Source organism: Hetaerina americana, unplaced genomic scaffold (assembly GCF_022747635.1).
Source record: "Hetaerina americana unplaced genomic scaffold, ioHetAmer1.1.p SCAF_2, whole genome shotgun sequence".
Classification (NCBI taxonomy): Eukaryota; Metazoa; Arthropoda; class Insecta; order Odonata; family Calopterygidae; genus Hetaerina; species Hetaerina americana.
The window spans coordinates 60254293-60276162 of NW_027286763.1; the positions used below are offsets into that span (position 1 = coordinate 60254293).

Here is a 21870-nt window from a genome sequence, read left to right on the forward strand (position 1 = left end):
CTGTTAATGTCACAGGGAATACATAAGTCCAGTCAAGTTATGCTCTTTTCTGGGAAGTAGAACTTAATGAAAAACCACAGGTGGTCTTAGGCAAGGAACTTAATTCTCCATTAATGCGTGCATTTCACAAGTTCAAGGCGTGCTATGACATCTCTCGGCTATAAAAGCCTGTAACTGTCAAGTATCAGGCCAATCTTCGGTCGGATGTCTGTGGATCCTAACTTAACGTCAGCCAATGATAGTATCTCAGAATGTATTCCATTTCTTCTCAAATAATTGTTTACATTTTTTTTGCACAGCAAAGTAACTTTTAAGAATGCTCTTGAACTCAATATCTATTTTTTAAATTATTATTTGAAAGAAAAAATTTAACTTGGGAAATCAGCCTTATTCCATCTTAATTGAGGTGGACCTTAACTAGCGCACAAATTAGCCAAATTAGCCAAATTTCGAAAGAAATCATCAAAGTTAATTAACAGCCCGGCGTTGAGTGAATTTATTCTCAGTTCTTTTGGGGATCAAATTGTTTTTACGAAATGGGAAAATCGATCTCGCAAGTATTTTGAAATACTAGAGAACTTTTTCAATAGAATATAATTTGTTTAATAAGTATTTACGTTTATTTTCACTTTTTTGCCCTCACTAAACCGATGTTCAGTGTTATACAAGTCTCGAGAAAAAATTTATATTTCATTATCACTTAAACTTGTGCTCAGAACTCTTAAATCAGAGACGGAACATGAAACATGCTTGCTCAGTATAATGATAATGCTTGAATGAATATTTCATGCATGCATTCTTTGCTATCGTTATCTACTTTCCTCTAGAGTTAATTAGCAACTTATTAAAGCTCCAACTATCCAATATCTCGTCACTTTCTTAACCTTCTCTTTGTCGTAGATATTTAATCCATGAGATGTTTATTGTTTAACATCTTTCTTGGCCATAACGTTTACTAATACAACGTCGAAGAAACGTCACGAAGCCATCAGTGGGATCGACAGTGCCGTCATTCTGACTGATATAAAAATAAAGTTTACCTTACTATTTATTTTGAACATATTGATTTATTTGAATTGAAATGAGCAATTCTTTTATTCATTTTCAAGATTAGAGTTAGTAATCTCAATTAATGGATTAGTGTATCAAAATATTTTTGTGAGAATATTATCAGTTAAATGTGGTCCTAAGTGGGAAAGATTAGAAACAGTGACGCACGTCTATGTCAACCACAGACATAAAATGCAAAATTAATAAATAAGGAAACAAACTTACTTTACATATTAATTTTGTACTTTTTGTGCCTGATTGAGGAGCACGTGTGTTTCACGAAAACACACCAAGTGATCTAGTGCGTGTTTTCTATCTTTCCCCTTCCATATAACTTTGTTTTTACCTCCCTCTTTTGACAAACTTAGTGCCAATCAAGTTTACGGTCTCGGCTATTTCATTTTTCATTGCTTCACAACCTAGGTACGTTCATTTTAAATTTATATTGGTTTTGCATGTGGTTTCATTCTCTTTTACGGGTGGTGACCAGGCAACCCCTGCCACACGTCTTTGCGATGTATTGTGTAAATGTAGATGAATACTCTTGTTCCAAAATATTCACGAGATTCAATCGGCTATCACGTAATATTCACGAGTATTTCTCAAAAATAAAAAATACATCATTTTAGAAATACTTATATAGATAATATGATTATATGAAGATATTACCTGTATCTATGTAAGTTTATAGGATAAAGATTATCAGCCTGAAAATCATCTCGAGGAAATGAAGGGTAGAAGGAAAGGGTAATCTGGATAAGTAACGACATTGGTTATGAATAAGCTGCTCATTTCAAAGGGCAGCTTCTCCTTGTCTGTCTTATCCCAACCTCCCTCTTCGCGAGCCCTTCACCTCTACTTGTTCCCAACCTCCCCCACGCGGTCCTCCCTGCCCATCCTGAGCATCTGAGCTCCACCTTCCCATCTCTCTCGCTCCTTATCGCGCCTTTCATTGTGCTGGAGACTAATGTTTTTCGTCGTCTTTCAGCACTGTGCAATACCCCCTATCCCTCAGCTCTTTGTCGGGAATGGGAGGAGTCCGTTGACCCCATGGTTGGAATAAAGCTTTGTACCGAGGGGGGAGAGGGGTTAGAGCGCGGTTGGAAGTGGGGGCGTGAAGGGTAAGTGGAGGTGGGATGAGGGGGTCCCAGTGGATGCTGAGTTTTCGCCTGGCCTGGGGTAAAAAGGGGAATCTTTTCTCGCGACATTTGACCTTGGCAATCAGTGTCTCTCTTTCTCGTAGGAGGTTCACGATTGATTGTCAGAGAAAGAACGTACGTCAGTACATTTGCTGGCAAGGGATAGATCAACTCGATGGCCCAACCGTTTTATCGTATTCCCTCGAATGTAGACGCTCAGGGAATACTTTATTTTATTCTTTCCTGCTTCCATTACGTGACAATATTTTTTTTAATTTTGGAAACTATATGCTAACTTCAAATCCTTCGACAGGTCAAAAAATTCCTTTTATCACGAATTTCATTCAATGAGATACTTTATCAAGGAAAACTTGGTGGAAATCTTTTTCACTAGAGGTAAATAAAAGAAGATTAACTTAGAATTTTTTTCACGACTATTTTTTTGTCGTAAAACATCATTATCAGGTTTATTCAGTGATTTTCTCATTGATACTTTTATTCTTAATCAATGATTCAGTACTTGTAATTGGTTTCGAGCAATCGATGGCTTCAATGGTTCATTGCATTCGCTATTATGGTTTAAAGTTTTCTATTATACGTTATTACCGATCAATATTTAAAAAAATTGACCATTGTTTTCCACACTTAATATTGAATTGGCCTTATGGACCTCGGCCGGATGAAGTCAGATATTTCTCTGGTTTGTGTACCATACGATAAGCTTTCCAATTAAATATCCTCGGGATAGAACTGGCGGGAGAAATAATGCCATCCATTACACTGGCTGTCGTAGAAAGAATCAAGGTTTTAACACGGTTTTTTCATCTACCTTGAGGAACTTAGTAGCAACCATTACGAGAATTTTTTGCAGTCTTTGCCCGCTAGTTCCCTTAAGAGCTCGAAAAAGTCAACAGGATCCCATACCATCTACTCCACTCTGTAGTAAAACTTTTCTAACAGTGATTACTTGATCCTTGAACGAAATATTTAGGGATAATACTTATATTGACTTGCTCTTATATCCGTGTGTAATTAACCAAGCAGAGGCGACATTTGCGACAAAAACAGTCTTCTCTTTTATGGTACAAATCCTCTTTAAATGAAGTTACAATTAAATCGAGAGGATATACGTGTATTCATAGGACCAGCTCTATGTATCGGAGAGCTGGTAGCCCGGAGGAAAGTTGTCGAACCCGAAGACAACGGGTTTGACCCGCGGAGGCTGTGTGGTCCTGAACAGGCGGAGAAGGACGCGGACGGATGGGGGAAGGAGGGAGGGGAAAAAGAGGGGAGGAGGAGAAGTGCAGCATCCTGTTACGAGACCGTTGACGCCATCCGGGTATCTGATCAGTAGCACTGCGTCTCCCGCCACGTTGAAAAACCCCTCTCATCTCTTCCCTTCTCTCCCCAATGCCTTGTAAAGTCGCAGGATCACGGTTTAAATCTATCTTTCGATGTTGCTACTTGGACCTCAGTGTCTGTGATATTTCCGCCTTTTGCTGAAAGCCATATACATTACTTTCTGATGAAGGAGTAGCGCGGCAGTACATAAATTCAAATGGTTTTATTTTGAAAATACCGGTCAAAAACGAAGTGCGCTGTAGGACTTTCGAGTGCTACTGTTTAATGCGTAAAACATTAATGTGACACGCAGTTGCCCACTGGCCATCGGATGGGTATTTGCTTTGAATCTCTTCCGTTAAAAATCTGGGTAGTTTACCCGCAAACTTATCTGTTTTTTTCTAAAAGAAGCAACTCTTGACGGTCACGGGAATGAACAAAATATGTCTTCATTACATTAACAATATTGTAGTTTTTGTATTCAGCTTATTTTACGAAGCATGTTTGTATTTTGTAGGCGAGATGTTATTTGTACAGAAAACTCTCGAAATTTGATGGGGATGTATAGGTGAAATTGCTTGTTAATTCACAATGCAGTGGCGACTTTACCAGCTAAACAAAGCGAACTCTATGAAGGCCTCCATATTCCTATGGCATCCTAAAACGTAGGCAATACATTCTAACAGAATGCTACTGTTGTTCTCGGTGATGATTTCACGTTGATGCTAAATGTAATAGCCGATAGTATGAGTCGTATTAAAAATATTATTGAGACACACTTCTCCAAAAGTGGGCGTGTCATCAGAATTTCAGTTCCGGAAATAGTGTCAGATGAAACGATACTTTTCATAAAGCAACGCAGAATCCAAGATGAATTCAATTTTTTAATGGGTTTCAATGTATATTTTATGTTGTATTAATTCATGTCTATTTTCAAATTGGTTTAGGAAGGGAATACGTTCCAGGGATCGGTATAACCGTGTATGAGCATGTTTATGTGCCTTCCCCATTTAAAAAGAATACTAATTGGTTCAGGTTAAAACTCGCTGGAATTGAAAATTTAAAACAAGAATACTTATTCATTCAGGGTAATTTCCCTCTTCAATGTCGATTTTGAACGATCCTTAAAGACCATTTTATTTTGATATTCGAGAGATCTTCTCTTTTTCGATCTACATTTCCATCTTCATTCCTTAGTAACTCCTGCCGGGCTATTTCACGTTCAAAAAGCCTATTTTCGTTCTTCCCTTAAAACGATTACCTAACGTTCCTCCTTCCATCACAGCATGTAGCATAAATCTCTCAATATTCTCTTCTCCACATTCTTCTGATCTCTCAAATTTTGCTTACCAACTCTTCCCTTGTCACAGTTAAAGCTATTTCCCCCATTTCAAGTTAATGTTTTCCATATCCAATTCGCAAAATCCTCCAATACGCGCTGATTCTCTGGCCTAAGAAAAACTCTTACTGTTTTAGATAAAAATTTGTAATTAAAAATAAATAATCGTGTTCTTATTCCACGATTTCTCATGTTAGTTCCTTCAACTAAATCATCCCCAGTGCTGTGGTACACAAAATATTCATAAAAAGAGGTGTATATTTCTCATGATGTTATATTTATTAATAAACATTCAAGTATTCCCGCCGAAGTTAACTAATTCATTTTCACCACCCAAAACGCATTCTGTGACCTTCATTCTGCACTCCACATCGTCAATTTCCACCTTTCCTATGCCCTCTGCCATGGGTCAACTCAGCTTTTCAACGTAACCCGTCCTTGGCGTCATTCCTTGATAATCGCATTTCAAATTCACGCTATTTAATGGGCTGGCTTCATTATGAAATAAATCTTCGAGAAAATAGCACCTTTTGATATGCATATGTGACTTATACGCTTTCAGTTATATACAAAACATAGATCTTACGAAATTGCTGTGGGTGTTCAAGTTCTCTGATTGGTCCCACTACCACCTATAAGTTATAATTTACCTATATCTCTGAGTAGCACAAGGGTAGTCTTCCTGCAAGGTACGCTTCTTGGCTATAATCTGACTCAACATCTTTTTACTGTTAATCATCATTGCATTGAAATATCACCAGTTTGTTTCTTTTTATTAGAAAAGAAAAATGTTCCTAATTTTTTATTATTCTACTTCCTTATTAAATGTTTTTGCATTTACACTAGCTATGTCATTGATACAAAAAGAACGTACTCGCCTGTCAGGAAATAGGTCGTGAGTTTGATTCCCGCCCAGGCATTCCCTTCGCTTAGAGCCTGGTAGTTAAAAATTGTGTCTTTTATCTGAACTATCACTATCTGAAACGATTGAACTATACGCCGGATTCCTTTATTACGACCGCCTAGTTTTCATCTCCGCACAGCAGGGGAATCACTATAACTAAACTAAGCTAAATTGTAAGTTACGATTTCCTTCAATACCATGAGAGACGTCATATAAATATCAACTATCAGGATGTGACACTTTGTCAACTATAACAATTGACGATCCAAATTTTAAGACAACATATTGGAGATTCATGACCTATGGAGAAAAGTTTATGAGCTAATTGAAAAGCTGCCGCATTTAAATTGATTAATAAAATGCTTTTATGTTAGTGATTAGCCTTCACTTTCGTATGTTTTTACTACTTATTCTTACTTGGATTATAGAGATCGTAGATTTTAATAATTGAATAATATAAATTTTAAACTTACAAATTGGAGTTATTTAAGATTAGAATGTTATTCCATGGTCGAGATGTATTAAGTAAAACGGACAAATACTTTATTTGCCCTGGTGTTTATTTTATCATTGCCCTCTGAAAATGTTTTGTTGATATATCATTAGCGATGCAATGTAACGCATTAACAAGTGTAAAATGCGCACCAGAGGTCAGGGATTAATCTCGTGTTTAATAGAAAGACCACAAATATCGGTGTAATAAAACCATTTGCCCTTCGTCGTTTTCACCCCGACATGTTTTTCTTGCAAAAATTATCTTGAAATCGGACTTTTAGATTTCTCACGGAAGAAAACAGTTATCTCATGAACTATTAAATGCTCTGTTTTCTCTTGAGATGTGTGTTTATCTCTCGACGCCTAGAATAAATCTCTCCTCTAACGGCAATTTACGCTCGCCACAGTCAAACCATCACCTTTTAAACTGTTTGCACCGAAGAAAAAATTACCCCTTTCCATTTAGAACGTGGCACACCAGCGCACACGTCAGATTGATTTATTTCCAGCATTGAATGCGATTGCATATGTGCAGGTGTGTCTGTGTGGGAATGCCTCTCCGTCCGGTGTCTTATTTTCCCTTCCTTCATTTTTCTCTTTAACTGTGGCCACCGAGCTTGGATATTGCCTCACCAAGTCTTAATAAATGGTAGTTGATTGATTGATACAATTCTTACGATTTTGCTTTCCCACATCGTACTGTGCGATGCTTATGTAAGTTTTTACGCAATTGCTAAATAATTTGGCCTTCATTCATAGCTCGGATTAACAAATCCTACGTTTTATTGTGCCTAACTTCCTTATCACTATAACACTTTCTATTCAGCCACTTTACATCTTCTCTAAATGCGTTAGATATTGCAGCATTTATTTTTAAATATTGAGTTAGTGCAGCCCAATAAAATTTGAAACTGGCTCTGACTTGAGAACAGGAGGTAAAATTCTAATGGTAAGTTCTATTCTTGTAAAATTGTTCCCAAATGTTCAAAGGGTACCATGGTATATACCCATTAAAATTCCCTTTGCTCATACTTCCAGGTGACGTTAATTCCATCGGGAAAAATGATGCATCTGAAATAGTATGATAGAGATTCATTCGTTTGCAATTTCCGTTGATTCTGTAATTAAAGGACACTTTTTTCGTATTTAAGATGCGCCTAGATGAGGAAATTTGCGGTATCAGACAAATTTCCCTTGATGGTTGCTAGATTCATCTTTGGGAAGATTAGTATTATTATCCGCTAGGCATGATATTTCAAAATCTTTCAATTAACGACCTATTTTAACTAGAAATTTATTTTATTATTTCGTTAATGCCCTGAGAGTAGTTTATTCGTTTTTTCCATACTTTATTCTTTCAAGTTGTTCATTGTTATCTTACAAAAGTTTTATCTTTTCAAATCTGATAAGAATTGGTTCGAAAATTTAAAATATTTATGTTTTTGAAGACACTTATCTTTTCCGCATAAAATAGTTTTAATACGACCTAGGTTTCGTTACAGGGTAATATATCCAGGTAAAAAATGCTGCAGATGTTACGCTGCAACGCCTAGGTCGTATTAAAACTATTTAATGTGGAAAAGCTAAGGAATTCCACCGTGTTAAGCCTGAAACTGTGCTATTCATGTTTTTTGCAATGTATTTTCACATTTCCGCAGCCACTTCTTATGTCTTTCACTAAATGTTTTTTACTGTGTTAATTGTTAATGCGTCTTGAATATTATATTAAGAGCGTTATATATTAGGTAAAAGACTCACTTTTGAAGCGGAGATGGCTCAGTAAATCATTTCCTATTGATAGTAGTCATTCGTTTTTAAGGCACTTTGGCGGGTGCGATATCTTCACCCTGCATCGAAACTCACTGCTTTATATTCTTGTCTGAAACGAATTTCAAGCAGGCGACTTTGAGAAATGATATTATGGGAAAATATCACAATAGTCAACGTATGGGGACTACGAGGGCAATTTTAGAAATTACGAGTCATGGAAAGGCGCGAGAGCGGAGAGAAACCCGGAGTCGAAATCGTACCGCACTTAACGAAAGCCAACGAAAAACCCATAGTGGTACATCCCTTTTGACGTACTGTACTTGACGTAGCCTAACTGCGACATCCAGACTGATATCGGGAAACCACCGAGAAATCCAAAGCATCTGAGATTCAATCCCGGACTCTCGGGACAGGAAGTCGGTACCAGTTACCACCCCTATCCTGAAATTCCTTCCGTTATGTAGGCCAGCAAGCTGTCGTCCCACTTCATTTCCTCATTCAATTTCTCTTCATTCTACTTATTTTCATTCGTATCTCTATCTTCCCACAGTGCTACCCGTTCATGGTGGCTGTAATTAAAGCGATGGTAATATTCCTGTTGACTTTCTGCCCTTAAAGTTCTTTATTTGCATCTTCTTATTGTTTATTAAAATGAACGTGGCCGTTGCAAATGGTTTATTATACAATTTTTCTTCAGTATGAATCGGCGGAGATTAACAAAAAGTACATGCATCGAGTTGATTGGAAGGACAGAGAGTCTAGTTGCTCTACTTATGTTTGACCGACTTTGATCAAATGATATTCATCCGCCTGCAGTGTACAGTTACGTTTCTTTTAATACCACGGATTATCTTAACTGTTAAGGCTATCGAAATGACTATTTTAAAGGCTAAACGTCCTTCCTCTGTGAAATATCCCAATTTTCGTGGCCATTGCTATTTCGTGGTCTTCGCATTGTTATGGCTAGCTGCCCTTGAAAACAGTTATTATCAATTTTTTATTATACATGATGCCAAACTATATTGCCTCAGATATATATATATACATACAAAGAAAAAATTCGGTATATCTCGGCGAAGAACTAATCGCTATCAGAGATTCTCCAGCATTACATAAGTTACCAACTTTCAAGAATTTATGACGCCATTTCATTTGTGTATATTGCTTATATATTTCAGTAAGTACAGTGTGGTTAGTAGATAATACGTTTCTCTAGCTTCTAAGTTTGATAAAATAATCCAGTGTCAGTGTCAGTGACTTTTTTATCAATGCATTAAATATGTCCTTTATTTTATTTTCAGTTACTAGAGGCGACAAGAGGACTGGCTCTCGTGGGTGCGCGCTACCACGTGTATGTATCAAGCAGGATTTTCTAAAGTTTTTTATGGTGATTGTATTTTGAAACTTGATTTGCAATGCTATTAGAAACAAGCAGAAGGAGAATTAATGGAACCTTAAAACAGCCGTTTTTTTACTTAGCGATAAGGGCGAAGCATTTGCTTGATTCATTTTGTCCTAGGGAAATTGTTCACTTATCACAGTCGATAAACCTCGTTCCCCTATCAACTTTTTGCGTCGTCATTTTATCTTAGTCATCCTCATCCATCCATTACTTAGTCTTGACTGTGAAATGGATACGCTTTGATCATTAAACCCTACACCTGCAACTTTTGCCGAGGGTTGCCGACTCTCAGGGTAAATGTAGCCCATTAATATGGTCTTGCCTACAAATTGGGTCGCGGCGATGCATCATCCACAATTTCAATTCAGGTCGAAACCATTTCACTAGCGAGAGATTTGTCTTTCTATCCTCAAACACGTAGGCATATCTAATCGTACCACCCACTACCTAGAAGATGAGAGCGGCGACGGTGATTCCTTCAGCGTGAAAAATGTTCTGCTTTCGTACCTGCTCATACCAACTTATACTTCGTGTGTGACAAAAATGGTCCGAATATTCCTTGCTCAGCCTGGTGTTATGTTATGACTTGATTTCCAGCCTTACTTATTAGTTGGTGTTAAACCTTCATATAAGTAAAAAATTCCGCGAACATTATTTAAGTAGAAGTTTCGCAAACCCTTAGTTTGTATCTGTGTAGGATAACTTCTAAATTAAATTCCAGATATGAGACTGTCGCCACCAGTGAAAAAGTCACCACTGAAAGGAATTAATTTGCCTTAATATCCTTACGTGATTGTTGCTTAGGGATTTCCGCTTCTATTTCATTGAAGTGGCTGGGTGTACAGGTCCCCCTTAATTTTTGATAATTATTCAAATCAGATCAGTTTAGAAATTTAGTACGAGTGTGCATCTCGCTAAAATGAGGAATTGAAGAGCAAAGTAACTTATATCCGGATGTCAGGTTGTATTTTGTTTGGATAGGCAAAGCTATTTATGTATTCAGTCTGTGTTCATCCAACTCTGCCCTGAACGGTAAAATACCAAGTAAAACAGCTTGTTAAATTTATTGATCTGTTTCCAAATTTCGTCTCATGTAGCATTTTACATCATTAAAAAATTAATTCACGATTATTATAGACGGTTTTGCTTACTTTAATGGCTGAGCTCGAATTTTTGGTAATCTGCATTATTCTTGGTCATAAGATAAACTAAAAATATTAGTATATTTTAAGATTTCAATCCCCACAACAGCTATGTCTACGATAAACGAGGAATCATTCATACCATCGCCTTCGATATTTAGCACCCATCCCAAAATTCCCTATAGGATTAGACGGTCATGGCTATTTAACTACTTCTCTTGAAAATCAAATTAGAAACCTTTTATTCAGTTAATAATAAGTGTTTTTCACAATACGAGTCGTGGATTGGTCGCAGTTGGTACATTTCAATTGAATTTTTAGTTCACGTCTGAGAATAGGGTTTAGAAACTATGTTAAATATGAATTTATATGTAATCAATTTTAATTTTTAATAATTATGCTGCTGGTTATTTAATTTCGAACTAAGCTAGCGATTACTTTTATGGCCCTTAAGGAACACTTTGCCACCGAAGAGGACCTTTCGGGAGCCATGTTTTTCAACTGTTCAGCTACTCAGCCTCTTTCTTGGGAATTGGATCACGACCAATTACCTCGTCTAAGAGATGAGCAATCTTGAAGGAATGTGAGGATTGGTTCACAGAGACAATGACTCTGTGCCACTGAAACGTGATATTATTTGTGTGTGACATACAAGGAGCAAATTGAAAATCATATGAGGATAGTTATTAATCAAGGGTTATAAACAATTATAAGAAGGAACAAGTATGATTAATTGTACACGAAAGCATATACAATATTGACATAAACGGCATGCTGTCTGTTGCCAAAGATCATTTTCATTTCTGCAATACTCTAAAATGCTTACAAGGGTCAGGGTAGAATACAAAGCGTCATATTGCATCAAACGAAGCTAGTAAGTAGTTCAATTTCCCAAAAAAAGAGACAAACCATTATAATGTACTAGAATTCATTTAAAGTCACATACTAGATGAGCATTGCGAACAGGTTTTTTTAATAGATTTATCTAATGGGCCGAATACCTATGTGTTCAACTAAAGTATTTTTTAAATGATTCAGCCCCTTAAAATATATTACATTTTGTATTAACGGCATCTTTTTATGACGCTAGTGACAGCAATCAATTTGGTTTAATCGTTAGCAGTTGTTGGTAATGTAACCCGGTAATTTTAAATGCTTGAATTGCTTATTTGAAATGGGATAGTTTATTAAATTGTACTCCTGTATTTTTGTGCGCGCATGAAAAATGTAAACAGTGTTAACATTTATGTTTCTAAAATTTGAAATACCAAAAACGCTCGCGTTTATTTTCGTTCCTTCAGTACATGAAATTACGTATATCAACAGCTTCTTTTAAGAAATTTCTGGTAGTGGTATTTTTTCTAATTAGAGGAAAAATATATTTTTTAATTAAAGCACTTTCGATTTGTAATCACTGCCACTATCTCCGTTAGTCCACATCTTCTATTAGTAGCTAATGTGAAAATTATAGTTATTAAAGTGTACTGTCTTTTCTCCTTGATTCCATACACATTCTGATCCACCATTAATTGAAATGGCATTTGCTAAATTAAACCGAGGTAGAGGAGATGGATATCTGAAAACATTTTAACGTTGCAAATATCGAGTGAACGATATTCCAGTCTGTATCTGCATAATGTTCACTGCTGATTCTGATAACAAAGTGGGAACTACACAGGCAGAAAAACAAGTAAATGCATGCAATGTATATTGCTAAATGTTTACGTAAATTACTGGAGCCTTTAAATGATTAGTTATAGGTACTGAATCAATTTCTGGTCTATTTTCATGTTATCCTAGTCCAGGATTGCTCATACTTTAAAAACCGTTGCGTTTTAATGTGTTCCGTTTACATTCTTAACAGCGTAGCTACTGCTTAAAATGATTGGCGTTTGAATAATGAATCAAATACTTAACCCGTTGAAATAATTATTGTTTTTGTTACTCCGGGCTTAACCGTCTGTGATTATCCATCCAAAAGGTTGCTTTAATTAACATTGGAAAAATACGTATCAGAGTGGTGATGCCTCAGTTAAGCGTGAGTGGAACAGACACGCGCACACACCCGCGCAAACCATCCAAAAACACAGACCATGGGCGAGACGACATAAGCGCCAGCCCTCGGATACCCTCGTGAACGCTTTTTCGCTCGGCGTATGCCTATCCGCGTGTGTTTTGAAAATGAAGCACGGCAACCATTTCCGCGATCTCCCTCCCTCCTTCCCAGATTCACACGCACCAGAGTCCACGCACGCACAAGTGCACGCGAGACACGCCACCCGAGAGCGGCGACGGATCGCTAGGTTTTTGCCTTTTGCCGCTTCGGGAGTCGGGGAGCCGTAGGTGGTTGAGGGGGGTCTCGGGAGAAGTGCGAAAGGGGCAGGAAAGGGGGGGTAGGGCGGATATGAGAAGGGGGGAGTATTTCAAGTGGGAAGTATTAGGAGTCGGGTGATGGGGGAGGGAGGAGGAGATGAGGAGTGGTCGGGAGGAAGGGAATCTGAAGGGGGGGTAAAGGAAGGTGGGTGGGCAGGGCTGAGACGGAGTGTGTGGTGTCCGTCTAACCTTCCTCCCCACAGCCCCATGTGGTTTCCTAGAATCACAGTCCATCCCGTCCCTCTACCCAATTAAACCCTACCCCAACCCCACTCACCCCCTCCCCCGATTCACACCTCGCGGTGCTGCCAGACATGGGAGATTTCGGTTTCAGGTGCCGCCATCGGGTAAGGTTTTTCTCGCACCATCTGAACCCTTTATTGGCTGCACACACACACACACACACACGTATGCTCCTGACGCTCGTGCCCAAGGTGGGATTCGAGCCCTCGACCCTCGGGATTGCCAAGCCGTACGGCCGCGTTAGCAACCTGACATCCGCGGTCAGCTTCGCTCATCACTCCCTTCCTCCTCCCAAGCCATCCATCCGCCTCCCACTTTCCTTTCTCGCCTCTTTCCCTCCCCCCCATCCTTCAATCCCCTTCCCGCCACTCCCTAGGGAAGGCACTGGGAGGGAGGAAGAGGGGTTGGGGTGTAGATAGGAGCGGGCACCGAGGTCTCTTGAAGCGAGCGCCCAGAAGAGGAGGGGGGTTCGCGGCGCGGAAGAGTGAGCTAGGGGAGGTGAGGGAGGAAGTGAAGGGAGAGTGAGGGAGAGATATAAGGGTGAGGGAAATACTTAGAAGGAAAGACGACGGAGGTTATGGTAAATGTGTGAGTGTGCTTTAGCGACCTACGACAAGACGGGCCGCGTTGCCTTTGTGAAGGAGTGAATCGCGCAAAGACCCGGAAAAGTTGGTGTGAGGATGGTTTTGGGGGGAAGGAGGGAGGATGGTAGGTGGGTTGTTGGAAGGAGTTCGGAAGGGGGGGAGGAATGGGGTGATGTGGGGAATAGTCAGCTGGGGGATGCAGTAATATGGGAGTAACCAGCCTTCGAGGATGGGTGAGAGGGATGGGATTGAGCATGTCGTGGGAAGTGTGGTGGAGTTTTGGTGAACGTTTGTCTTTACTCGCCGAAGGGTGGCAAGACTGCCAAAGCGATGAGTCTCGTAATGGTCGTAGTATTTCTCCGTCGAGTGCTGGGCTCGCGCGGTTCGGGACTTTGAAGTGGAGTTCGTTACCTAATGGCAGTAACTCTCAATAAATATGTCCCCATGCACGCCCTCGTCGAGGTTTCCTCCTCCAATTATCACTTCGAATCATTTCGAACTGTGATCCTCGCGATAATCCTCTTGACCTCACTTCCTTTCCATGGGTTTCTCTAGTCGTCAAGATAAACTCAGATTCCATCAGCGCGCAATCGTTAGCACAACTCTGAATCGAGAACGAATTCTCGAAATTATTTCGGCGGAGTCTTGCATAAAAAAGATTTAGATCATCCCGAGCGCGCATCTTCAACGGAAACTACCGGGTGAGTTTTGTTGTCGGAGGGAGATATTTACAAATGCATCCCTCAGCTCGTGACGTCAGTCACACAGAATTTCACAGTTCGTGGCATTTTATGATTGTTATTCGAGGCACACGGTCACGCAATGTCTGCTCCCCAGGAATTGCCTGACGCGACGAGCGAGAAAATGCTGAAATTATTACTGCTGGATGTAAGCCGAGTCTCGGTCGAGTACACACAAAACGTGTGTGACGAAAGCCTTCCGGGGCCTAAATATTTGAGCCACAAATCAGATATCCCAACTGCCCTTCCCGGTCTATTTTTTTTCGCGCGCGAGTGTGTGGGTCTTTTTAAAAACCTCACGCGAGGGTTTAGCGGCTAGCTTGAAAAACCCATCGTATTCGTCCTCCTCCCAGAGTGGGATGGGGCGAAGGGTGTTTAGGCGGGGGTGGATCGCATGGGGCTGTGTGTGTATGCGCGGGAGTCGGGGGGGGGGGTGGAGTGAGGAGGGGTGGAGTGAGGAGGGTTCCTTGGGAGTAGGAGATGGTTCGAGGAGAGGAGATATAGGATGTGTGGAGGAGGCATGGTTTCATGTGTCAACCGCTTAAAAAAGGGGGAGGTGGTGTGAGGCGGGGAAGAGGTGTGAGGGGAATAGTGGGAGGAAGTGGGTGGTGGAGGTTGGAAGATGGAGGAGTGAGGAGGAGTTTGTGTGTGCTCGGAAGGAGGAATGGTGGAGGAAGAAATGGAGGAGGGATGGATGGAGAGAGTTCGGGAGGAGGAGGGGGTGTGGAGAGCCGAAGAGACGGGGGAAGAGAGACGGGGAGGAGTAAGGAGTAGTAGGAGGGCGGGCGGTGGAACTTGTTTCAGCGGTTCTCCGCCGGAGGGCGTCGCTATTACGCGCCATGAGGTTGGCATCCTTGTTTCCCTCCGTGTCCGTGGACGCTGTTGCTCTTGCGGCCCAAGCGTTTGCTCCGAACGCTCTCTTTTCCCTCTGCCGGGCACATCGTCATTACGGAAGAGTGTGACCTCCATCGGGATGGAGGCGGGCAGCATCCGTGGCGAGCGAAAAAGAGTGGGAGAGACACTACACAGACACACACACACACACGCATACGAGGAGGTCCCCGGAGGAGAGCCGCCCGCTTTTGTTTTTTTAAATTATTATGTTCCACGGGCATTTTATTTCACGTGATCCCACGCCCCCAATCGGAGGATGTGTTTTTTAGGTGAGTGAACGTCGGCCACGATCTTCGATCCCCATCGGAGGTCAAGGGCAACGAAGGAGGGTGAAGGAGAAAAAACGCGAGCGAGGCGACTTGTGGTGGTGGTGGTTGGCGTGTGTGTGTGAGTCCCGTCGGAGGACCATTCCGCATACCCCCTGCCCTCACTCACCCGACGACCGGCTCGCGTGGGCGCGCGATTTAAGGGGGGCGGCGTGCTTGTGGTGCGACGGCACCACGCCCCGCTTGTGCCCAATCGGACCTATTTCTTCGAGGATCGTGACCTGCCTGCCGTGCGGAATACGCGTGGGGGCAGCACATCGGGACGGAGAACGACGACGATCAAGAGACCCGACGAGCAGTTTTCCCGAATCCGAGGATCGAGGAATAACCTTGTGGTAGGAATTTTATTAATCCCTTCCCCCCCTCTTCGAAAATGTCTCGCTTCGCCTCCGTTCGGCCGCCACTCGGCTGTCGATTAAATTGATGGATAGTATAGCGCCCGTATTTTTCCCCCTTTGAACTGTAGTAACGTTTACGATTCCTTGTCTGAATAGTATTTTTCGTCCATTGCGTCGTTTTTGTGACTGATACCTTCGGCTCATTTGTCAAATGATCCAGAAGCCGCAGTGAATGAGTTTGGATTTTCTGACTGAGCATTTAATTAGTTCGTACAATAAATTAGGGTTTCCTTCACGTGTGAGAAATTCACGGTGGGCGATTGAAGTTAGTATTGCTATTTCGGGAACTATGTCCCTTCGTGTACTAGTTCTGAGGAGTTGGCCTTGGAGTCGGCGTGGAATGGAGCATGCGCATGGAAACTCCTTACACCTAGACCATCATGGAGTCTGGCCGTGAGTAATTCTTTCGCCATTAGTAATATTGAATCGCTAAGAAAATGCATGATGGGAATGAAAGACGTCTGCTACTTCTGATAATTCGTTGTTTTTTAGAAAATCCTGTCCATATCGATATCTTTGAACTACTCTTCCTGTATTTATTTGTTCATTGTTGACGTAGTTATTTTATGCCTAACATATTAAATATGCAAAAGTCTTGGAAGTGATGATTTATATCAGATAATCATTTGGAGCCACATGAAATCCATTACAATTTAAATAACGTAATTATTTCTATAAAATTTCGTAAAAAACATCCATTGAGTCTTCACTTCCTCTATTGCTACGGATTGAAATTGCGCCCATTTTCAATGCTGAACATCTTTGTGGTATTTCGTTAACTTCTGTGACTCCATCATAATTTTTTCTAATTTTTTATTTGAACATTCATTCATCAATTCAATTTACAGGCATGAGTTTTATCAAAGTTTAGTAGCTATCCGAAAAATAATCGTATGACTGCTGCTTCAAGGATTATATTAAAACGTTCTATGGAAGCCACATACATATGTGGGACATTAAATTGCAATAAATCCATGAGAATAAGTAGAAGTATGTGTTATGGCTTTCTGCACAGATTACATTGTAAAACGTCCCTCGTACCTTGATTATTGTCACTTTGAATGTTTGTGTTCTGCGTCAAATAAGGAATTTTGACATTTCGTGGGGTTGGTATTGTTTGTAAATTAAATTGGAATTGCGTCCATTGAAACGAGATACTTGCTTCGCGCGTCGGCGAAGGGTAATCGTTTTGTGGTCGGCCGTCTTTGGCGCCTTTTTCCCCGTACATGTAATTTCCTCCCTTTCATCTTGGCATCATTCGTGACTCAAAGGAAAGGTAGTCAGGCATAGGGAAGGAAACGGAGTTAGATCGTGGGGGAATAAACTCTCTCTGTCTCTCATTCTCCCTCCGTCTTCTCTCTCGTACGCACGGGGCCTTCCACAACTGGTTTGAGCGGTAAACCCTTCCTCGGCGCATCTCAGCCGGTTAGTATCAAGTGCAGTCAGCGTGGTGTGAATGTATGCATGTGTGCGTGCGTGCTTGTGTGTGTGCACGCGCGCTCTGTTACACTCTCCCCCGAGGCTGTAAAATCCTGTTAGTGGGTCTCCTTGTTCGTGGGATCCTACGCCAATCGTCCGGTGCGAAATTCGATTGATTTGCGAGCGATATCCTTTGAAGGGAAGACAGCAATAGCCGTAATGTTCCCTGCTACTGTTGGGATTTTCGTCGTTTTTTTCCGGGTTCCTCCCCAGCCCCCACGCAGCCAAGAGTTCCTGGGCGCACACGCCGGTCTGGCGAGCGAAGCAGCCTTAAAGGTGTCGTTCGACGGGTTGCTGGGAAATGCAGTGATATAAAGCGAAGCAGAGGTGTTATATTCCCCATTGGTTAAACCACATTTGGATCATGTTGCTTAATTTGAGTGTTTGGGATCTATTAGAGAAAGTGATAATGAAAAGGATTAGCAAAAATTCACAGAAAAATCCATCGAGAAGATCCGGAAGCTCAATTGAAGAATCGACATATCTAAAATGCCACTTTTCCCACAAACGATAATGGATCGACATGATTGAAAACGATCGCGCTAAGGGGGAAAAAATATTTTTTATTGATTTTATTAGCGTATTAATATGTTAACATTATTTTATCTAACCCTTATTTTATTGTTATCATTGTTACTTTAAGCTCGTCTGGCACGCATAGAAAATATTTAATCTTAGATTCAGGAGCGCATGTGTCTTCAGTTGACAAAAAGGCAATGTAATGTAAATCTGCATCTCAATTCCTTGACGGAATTTATTGACTCAGAGTATTTTTTTATAACTTAGAAATTTGGCACGTGACTTAAATCCACTGAATACATAGATAGTAACTACACCTTCAATCAATGTCTTGTTTTCATCCCATACATTCCCTAAAAGGTCAGTTGATACTAAATTCAATTCTTAGGCTGTATTTCAAATATTGTACAAAACAAATAATGAAACTGAGATCAACCTTCTGAATGTGCCATGGATGTATGTATGATATAATTCACTTATGAAAAGGGCATTTGGCTGAGAATTATTAACGAAAGGATTTTATTTTTAGCTTAAATTATGTATGCACACATTACTTCAAAATTTCACTTTTATTTATTTCCCTTTTTTGCGAAATTAATCAAATTTGCCGTGAAAATTTCACGAATTTACAGGAGAGACGAATGCTATTGGTATTTGTCTTACTTTGGTGAGGTTGGTCCCTATGTCCATGACATTTCTCGAAAAACTTCATTTAACCATATTTGCCACTTGAATCTTCCATTGAATGATTATGTAATAAAAGAAATTTAACAACGATATTAACTATCAAATGAAATTGGCTTAACAAGCTTGGTCGACGAAGGCAAAGGAATGCTAAAACGCCAGTAAATATTTTTTTCTCCTAGGTACTTTCCCTTCCAAAATCAATGTTAAACAATATCTGAATTGCTTTATTAATGTAAACTTTTCTCAAGATCTAACTGTCGTAACTTTCATAGTCATATTTGACGTTTGAAATTAGAACACGCCGTTCTTATGCATTTTCATCTTCGTGTTTTCATTTTATTCATCGGCTAGCTATGTTTTGCTTGGGAGATAGAGAGCGTAGCAAAAGAGCTTAAATTATTCATCTAATCCATTTTTTTCTTCCCATCACAAAATTTCCCGGGAGACATCGAAAAAAGTTGTTGGAGATTGAAACAGCTGTTCGAGGATGGAGGATGCCCTCCGATGAATTTCTTAAAATATGTGCCATTTCATAAGCATGTACGAAATGCGAAATATTATTTTGTTGAAGTACCAGGCGTCAGGATTTATTACATTTCCTCGAATATTTTAACATTTGGAACAGTTTTAAATTATCCACATAGTTTCAGTATTTATGAAGGTACATTCGAGTAATATATCCTTACGCTTTACCTATTCAATCTTTTAAAGGCAAAAAATCTAAATAGTTCTGAAGCCATCGAAAATTTTTCCAAAACTTAATTTAAATATCGCAATTGTATTGATACCTGCGTGCAAGAAATCATGCAAATTAGAAGCTAGAAATAATTTTTAAGTCGTTTTTTGTCGACGTTAACACGTTTAATCAAAGGTATCTGCTTATATAATCAGATCGCAGGGATGACTCGTTAATTAGAATAAATTGCATCGCCATTCTGCGCAATTAACGGTAAAATATGTGAACATTACAGGTGAATCTTGACTGAAAAAGCTTTCAGTAGAGCGATGTGTTCGATTTCAAAAGTTTTCAAGGATAGGTCACGCCTTTCGTTTACGGTTGAAGAGTTAAAACCCATGTCAATTAAATTTGTTTACTTTGTAATTACCAATTTTAGCGACATGCTCCAGTTTTCACGGTCATTTATTTCATTCCGCTTGAGTTTATAGAATCGTTTGGAGGTGAAACAATGTGTACCCATTAAAAATATGCCTACGTTTAGATTCGTTTTTTTTAAACTTTGAACATTCTTGATGATATAAACTTTGAATTGTAATTTCGTCCGACTATGAGACTTTGAATGCTCAAATTAATTTGAGGAAATCGGTGATATGAAGGCATACTCTCGTTCAGAAAATTAATGGCTCTGCTAGGCTGGGAGATAATAATTACTATTTAAGTGAATTCCACGCTGACATACTTCATAACTGTCAGCTTAGCATTGAAACAACCGACCTTCTATTTGTATTTCAATGAGATCCCTGGGTAATTAACTGCGGAGAATTGGCCGCTGCTGTCTGCCTATCTTCTCTGCAACGCTAAGAATGGAATAAATTACGAAAGACAAAGAATATATACGTTATTGAATACCTATTGTCAATGAACTCGTACTTGATATAACAGTTTCGTATTGCACAATTCTATGATATACTAGAGCAAATTATCATACCAGTATGTTGATGTTAAATTTCCTTCGTTTGTGGTCATAGTTGCTTAAAACAACCGATTTATACAGTTTAGTAAATTCATAATTGTGTAGTCTTTGTTTCCTGTTTTTTTTCTGGCAATGACATAAGTTTCATTGCATACAGGTTAGGGGGGGGGGGAAATCGACATAAGTTTCATTGCATACCTGTACACGTTAGGGGGGAAAAATCTAGCCACACTTTGTACAAATGAAAACCTCCATGGCCTTCAGAATATTTGTTTCTCTATCGAATCCAAAATTATAAGCCTCGGATTGTTTTTAATATTTTACATCTGTTTATTTCTCGTAATGCTTCCTGTGAATTAGCAGAATGAGTAAATGATTTTGATAAAAACAAGACAATGTAATGTCTGTATTCCTTAAAAGTACTTCTTCTTTGGTAATTTACCAAAAGTAATTTTTGCGTGGATGACTCTTTGGGGTTTTCCTAAGTCTCTACACCAGCAAGAATAAGTTGGAATGGGAAGACCTGATTCGGGTTGACGTGTTTGCTCCCGCTTGGTGGCTGTAATAGGGTGAGAGGCATCTAAGAGAGCCTTGCATTGATAGTCCTTCATACTTCGAAATAATTCATATTTTATTGTTTAAAAATACTGCTCAATTCAATATTGCAGTTCTGGGTGCATAGAATGCAGGAAAAGTTCAGGAAGGACTCGTTGGGTCGGTAAACTTGTTACATAAACAATCTAAATGTAGTTAGTGTTTTCATATATTTGAAATCTGGTTAAGCGGAAACCGAAAAACACAGATTTTCATAGATATCCTTCGCGTTTCACTTTAGAGACTCGGTAATTTAAACAAAAAAATTTTATTGTACATTGGCCTAAAAACTGTTTTTCAGGAATCAATTCTTATGGGCTCATTTGAGACATACGTTAACCTCAAGGATCTTTGATGCACCGGAGTATTGGTCCGTAGTAACTGATGGTGAACGTTGAATCATGGAATTAAAATTAGTATTTATAATCAAAGAAAGAGAATTGTGAAACATTTTAATATTTATGAGCTATATATAATAAATAATGCACCTATATGTTTAAAAATACAAGTGGAACGTTTGAATCAATTCTATCTATTATATTCGGGTAGGTACTTCGAAAAATTCCACCAGCGGACAATATTTACGGTTAAATATTTTTACGATGTTCTGGTTAGTATTTACCTACCTGCACAGTTATTAATCTTGGTACTCTATGATATTTCGCCTTTACAAAAGCATATTCTCTGAAAGAAGCTTTTGTTTCAGCTTTTATTTAGAGTTGATCAAAAAAAGGGTGCTCTTTGACATTGTGGTGGTAGCAATTTTAGTATTTTCCCTTTGTAAGTGTATTCCTTTCTT

General features: G+C 39.6%; 1 protein-coding gene across 8 annotated transcripts in view; it reads left to right on the forward strand.

The window, feature by feature from the left end:
- LOC139687525 (uncharacterized) overlaps positions 1 to 21870 on the forward strand; it is a 585660-nt gene that overhangs the window by 399356 nt on the left and 164434 nt on the right. For 5 of the 8 annotated variants that reach the window (XR_011700642.1, XM_071584720.1, XM_071584721.1 and 2 more), the window contains one exon: positions 9340 to 9389. The gene's annotated coding sequence lies outside the window, so the exon portion shown is untranslated. Of the gene's footprint in view, positions 1 to 9339; positions 9390 to 15685; positions 16078 to 17464; positions 17566 to 21870 lie in introns of those variants that run through there. The other 3 variants (XR_011700643.1, XM_071584723.1, XR_011700644.1) reach the window with 2 other exon arrangements.